This window comes from Micropterus salmoides, unplaced genomic scaffold (genome assembly GCF_014851395.1).
Source record: "Micropterus salmoides isolate LMB-PRFRI ecotype aquatic unplaced genomic scaffold, ASM1485139v1 Ms_hic_scaffold_3, whole genome shotgun sequence".
NCBI lineage: Eukaryota > Metazoa > Chordata > Actinopteri > Centrarchiformes > Centrarchidae > Micropterus > Micropterus salmoides.
Window position 1 is genome coordinate 26,268,548 of NW_024042261.1, and position 6,379 is coordinate 26,274,926.

Genomic DNA, 6,379 nt, shown 5'->3' on the forward strand with positions numbered 1-6,379 from the left:
TTTGCAGGGTATGTGTGTGTGTGTGTGTGTTTCTCTCTCCCTAAAGCTGAAATGGCAGCTTTACATGTTAATATTTTGGTTTTAGTGTTCTGTGCAGACGTGGTTTGTGTTTGTGTGACTGTTGATGGCAGGTCTCCATCCTCCACAAGCCGCGGCTAGTTTACAACTGTGCTGTCCATGTAAAGTCAGTGCTAATAGCATGTTTCCTCCAAGGCCTTGATTCAGGTTGTGTGTTTAGACCTGAGCAGAGCTGATGTTGAACTCTGCCTCAAAATAATATAGTTGAACTGGTAGTGGATGAGAGGAAGAAGTTATTACAGCTATGTCCCAGATACTGTAAATGTACACCCCCACCATCCTCGACTGCTGCGCAGCTTCAGTCTCTTGCTGTGGTATAAACATCTGATAGCAGAAGAATTTGCCCTTTGGAGGGAAAGAGGCCTGTTGAGTTCCCGTTTCATTTTATCTATCGCTTTCTAAGGAGCGAGAAGGTGAAAGTTTCACTTCCTGCACTTTTAGTTATTTATTTGTTTTGCACAGCTCAGCACCAATGTTGGCTCTGTATGGTTGTGCGTTCAATTGGTTTCATCCTCTTAGTTTAAGTTTCAGTATGTTGCAGCCACCTTTTTGCGTACTTGATTTGCAGTGTTGAGTTGTTTTTTAAAGAAATTTAAAGAAATTTAATTAGGCTATTTTTAAAACAGGAAATCAGTGGTGTTCAGGTTTACAGATGGCCCGGTTTGTCAGTAGTTGCTGGTCATGGGAGATGGTCATGTGATGTGGTTGCCATGGTTAAGGGGGGTTGGGATGTGGTATGGCTGCTCAGGGTGGCCTCGTGACCTATGGGAGTTCAGTAACTGCTGGAATGGTGACTGTAAGCGAGGAGGGTGTCGGTCTGTTTGATCGTCTTTCACTCAGTTGCCACAAACATATTTTCTTTGCTCATGATGGGAAGTGTGTTTATACTTTTTAAAGCTAATTTCTGCAGTGCCAAGGGAATTTAAGAGGCAGATTTTACAGCATTAGATAAATGATTTCCCTTCCTTGGTTACAGTGAACTAAATATTGATTCCTCAGTGATTTAGAAAAGGGTATGTTGTTTGCTGCTTAGATGCAAGATCTGTGGTGGGGGTTTTTTTTTGCTGTTGGAAGCAGTTGCTCTGACAGGAAGTGTTGCGACAGAGCCAGTGAGAGTGGGTGGTGTGTTTGCAATTTTTTTTTTTTTTACATGGGACTTAATCACTATATAGGCTCCTTGCTGAATTATAGACTTCTCTTTCTGTCCCAGCGTCATCATGCTATTTTTGAGGCTCTGTTGCGTTCAAGAGTGTGGTTTGTTTGTGCCTTTTTTCTTTCTTGGCAGATGTGCCTGTTATGTACTGTATCTGTCGGAGGCAGTGTGCTCTCTGAAATCCATTTGACTATTAGCGTTTCTTTTTTTACATGACGCTTTAAATTCAACATAAAACAAAATGCTTGTGACGGCGCTTGCATTTAGTAGCAGCGGCATTGTTCATTTTATGGTGGTGTTTCTTTTCGTAGTGGGCATTACCATAACAACACAGGAATAACCATTCGCCCCTTGTTTGTCTTCCCGTAGAAGGCTGAATGAGCTTTGTTTTTCCTCTCTTTCACTCACAGATGGACACACACACACTCTGCAGTTAACCTACGTTGTGCACATTTAAACCCAGTGCAGTGTAGAGTCCTGCAGCATTCCAACACCAAGACTTTGTCCAGACGCAAGCAGCAGAGGCATCAACAGAGGGCTGCATTAGACCTGTCAGTTTCCTTATTACCCACCTTATTATTACTTAATCCATGTTCTTTGACCATATTGCACCTTGAACTGTGATATCTTGTTATGTGATTGAAAGTAGATTGTGTGGGATCTTCCAATATGTCAGTTTTGCTGGAGAAAGTTATATCTTTTACAGTAATTTTGGAGCGCTGCTGTATCTTTCTGAGGGGTGGATACAGTCACTGTGTATGTCTAATGGTCTGAGTAAACGTAACAAGGGTCAGTTGAGAGTAAGAAGCATCACGACTGATCATCCATCAGTTTCTTTATTCAGCTCTCTCTATAAATCAGGGAGTGCCTTCTCTTTACTTAGAGCCGACTGTGCCGAGATGGGAATGCTCCAGAATTCCTTTCATTCCTGTCATTCCTTCAACTGTAATGTCTGGACATGTCTTTAGTCTGAACTGAAAGAGAGATGGAATGGGGGGAGAGTTGGGATATGACAAGGAGTGGTACTTATGTGAGCTTTTATGGTTAATTTCAGGGCTTTGGCCTTGCAGTTGCCCTTCATATGGATTGGAAGTTGTTTTTTAATAGCTTTCCCTGCTTTGTCATTCCTGAGCACAACTCTGCGAGAGGTCAAGAGAGGGATATCACCAAGAAACACAAAGGTAGATAGAAGAGAGATTGGAGCAGCTGAGATAAAGGATACAAGAGAGAGTGCAGGGTTTGTCTAAACAGGCCTCCAGACACCACCCCACTGTGTCACAAGATGGATCCCACTGGCCGCACAGTCAAACTGCTCTTTATGCCATCTTTAGATAGTCATAGCACAGTTGCCTTGGTTTGCACCAGAGCTCGATCTGAAAAGGAAACTAGGCCAAGTGAACCACTCATACAAGACTAGTTACTCGATTAATAGCTTTTGTTCACTAGTGTCAGTGAGGACATGTAATGCTTAAGGACCTGATTTGTAATTGAGCTCAGTAACAATCAGTATTTTAATTATGAAGGGAAAAATCAGATCATTAAATGTGTGGAGGCATGGCAGACTGCAATTTCTGTAGGTATAATTAAATATGTAATTGGTATCTTGAGCTGCCTGGATAAATTCTCAAATTTACAGGGTATTAAGAGCTTCAGTAAAATGTCTGATAGCGTGGCTTTACCTTTGGTCTGAGTGAGTCTGTGTCAGTTACAGCAGACTTCAGATGTAGCTCCTGAGGTTTGGGTGTGGTTTCTCACTTGAATGACAGACTGGCTTCTCTGTCAGAGGGCTTACGAGAAGTGAATGGCCTAGAATGTTTCCCTGTAGTGTGTTTGTGTCACTGTTTGATCACAGACCCCCATCAGATGTTTAGAAGTGACACATTAGGTCACATTTAGAGATGGGAAAATGACATCATTTGGAGTTGACCATGCTATTTGCGTGATTTTGGAAGGTTTGGGTGAAACCACATAAGAGCAAAGTCAGACATTTTAAACTATTGGTTGTGATAATACTCCTGGAGATTTCTATGTGATATAATAATACCCACACCGCCTAACCACTGCAAACCCCACCACAAGGACGTCTCAGAGCACAGTTAGCAACAAAACAGCATTTCTGGGTTTTACAAGCTTTTTAAAACTAGAACTAGTTTCTGTGGTGCAAGCAGTTTTAATCTAGTGATGCGTGGATCTTAGTAAACACGTACAACAAGGCTCAGTTTGAATTTAAAAAGGGGACGGTGCAGCTGGCTTTTGGTGGAATTTAACATCATGCTGTGGACACAAGGGCAGGATGGCTTGATGTCGTTGGGACGTGTGAACCTTGGCCTGCTGGTGACAGAAATTTGTCTTCACTCACTACATTACTCTGCTTTCCCAGTCCCCGGTGCTGTAAAACTTGAACTTTTTCGCATACACATAACTTGCAGTCAGCTTCGTCATCCTGCCCTCCTTTCCTTTTCCATCCCCCTCTTCTGGTAGATCTGTGTTCAGCGGAGGGTTTGTGGCATCCTCCTCCAGGGCCTGAAGTCATGTGACTACCTCCCACCACTCTGACGTTGCCCTACTGTCACCACGGCAACATCAGCATTCTGACTAACGTGCCGTGACATCTGTGACCTTCCTCCCCCATTTGCAATCCCATTTCTTTTTCTCATCCCATCATCTTTCCCCCCTCCTGTACCGAGTTTGTGACTGTTATCCGTGTTACTCTGTTATCTGTGATTCCCGCCTTGTCTTTCTTCCAATTTAGTGTGTTATGTCTTTCAAGCAATGTGTCATTTGTGCATTTTTAGTTCAGGCTGCGCGTTTTCCTTGGTGCAGTGAGAACTGAAGAGATTTTTTATATAGCTCCTGCCTGGGCGTTTTTTTATTCAGTTATTTACTCATTTTCTGTCTCTATCTGTCTGCCTTCTTCTTTCCCCCACTTATGAGTCCAGATTCATCATCAAACTTTTCTCCCGAGGCAGGGTTATGCAACATCTCTTTTATAACCTGAGCAACCAGGGGGCAGAAAAAGAACCTTGTGGGAGAGAGCAACTAAAAGAAGAAGAGCTGAAGTTTTTATGTGTATATAAGTATGTGTGTAATCCCTTACAGCCTTGTTCATGTGAGTTCTGACAATATACAGTACTGTGCAAAGGTGTGGAAACATGCTGTGAAGTAAAAATACTTTCAAAAATAGACATGTTAAAAGATTATATTTATCAGTTAATCTTGGAGAACTACCCACAGTTCTTCTGTGGATTAAGGCAGCCTCAGTTGCTTCTCTCTCTTCATGTAAGCCCAGTCAGACTCGATGATGTTGAGATCAGGGCTCTGTGGGGGCCATAACATCACTTCCAGGACTCCTTGTTCTTCTTTATACTGAAGATAGTTCTTAATGACTTTCGCTGTATGTTTGGGGTCGCTGTCATGCTGCAGAATAAATTTGGGGCCAATCAGATGCCACCCTGATGGTTTTGCATGATGAATAAGTATCTGCCTGTACTTCTCAGCACTGAGGAGACCATTAATTCTAACCAAATCCCCAACTCCGTTTGCAGAAATGCAGCCCCAGTCTTGCCTGAACTTCGGCCATGCTTTTTGCCTGTAGACACTCATTCTTCTATAAACTGCCTTTTGCTACAGCCACATATAGTCCAGAGCACCTGCTGCCATTTTTCTGCACTCCAGTTCATGTGTTTTCGTGCATAGTTGAGTCATGTGGCCTTGTTTTCATGTCTGAAGTATGGCTTTTTGGGCTGCAAGTCTTTCGTGAATGCCACTTCTGTCCATACTTCTCCAGACAGTAGATGGGTGTAGCAGGGTCCCACTGTTTTCTGCCAGCTCTGGGCTGATGGCACTGCTGGATGTCTTCCGATTGAAAAGGGAAGTAAGCATGATGTGTCTTTCATCTGCTGCAGTAAGTTTCTTTGGCTGACCACTTCCATAGTCCTTAGCATTGCCTGTTTCTTTGTGCTTCTTAGAAGATTCTGGACAACACATCTGGAAGAATTGATGCTGTTTTGAAAGGGTGGTCACACCAAGTGTTGATTAGATTTAGATGTTTTCTTCTGTTCACTCACTTTATATTTATCAATTAACAAAATACATGTATTAACATGTCAATATTTGAAAGCATTATTACTTTACAGCATGTTTCCACACCTGCCTGAAACCTTTGGACAGTACTGTATATACTCGTCATCTTGTCCTTCTCTAGCTTCCTGTCATTTGGTAGGAACATTTAGTTAGAATGTCTCCCACAACACGTCATGTTCATAATTTCCTTATAACCATCACACTGCCAAAAACAACAAATTGACTCATCCACACAGTAAAAAACCCTCTGGCCTCCAAAAAGGCTCTTATTTTGGAGGCTGATTTTCCGATAATATTTAACTCATCTTATTGTCTTTAAATGATCCTGGATTTTGTCTGCTAACCAACCAGGAAATTAACTAACCTTACACTTCAAGGAAAACGTAATATTATTTCTTCACTATTTGTGGCCTAGTTTTTATTCTCATGGGTGTCTTTTTTGGATTCATGGGAGCACATTCCATTCAGTACATGTAACACTTAGATAAAGTTTGCCCTTAAAAAAATATCTCTGGGAACTTTGAAAAGAGTTAGTCACTGTGGGAAAATGTAATTTGTGGATTGTTTTTATATCTTTTTACAAGTTTTATCAATATTTTTAACAATTACACAAGTAGTGGCCAAGGTGTCAAGGCATGTTTGTTTACCTTTAGGAAACATTTTCCAAATATGGTCCTGACAGGAAGTGTGCACAGGCAAATAAGTGTCTGGCACAGCTGACTCTTCACTTAGTTAACTTAAAATTAGTCAGGAGCCCCACCCAGAATGCCAGAGTATCTGTCTCACATACCAGCACATTGCAGCAGGAAGTGAGTGTGACAATGCGGTAGTCAAAATCAAACATTCATACCGCTACAGTCAAATCACTGTTCACACATAACACCAGGTTATTACGACATGAGCCACACATGATCCTCTTTCACTTTCGTTGAAACCACTGTGATACTTAGCTTACGAGGTACACAGGGCAGTCGTGTACGCTTGCTCTACTATTCCCGCTTGCAGGAGCATAATGGTCATACATGAAACTGTCACTATGTGCCATCTTTAAGATGTAGCTGATTC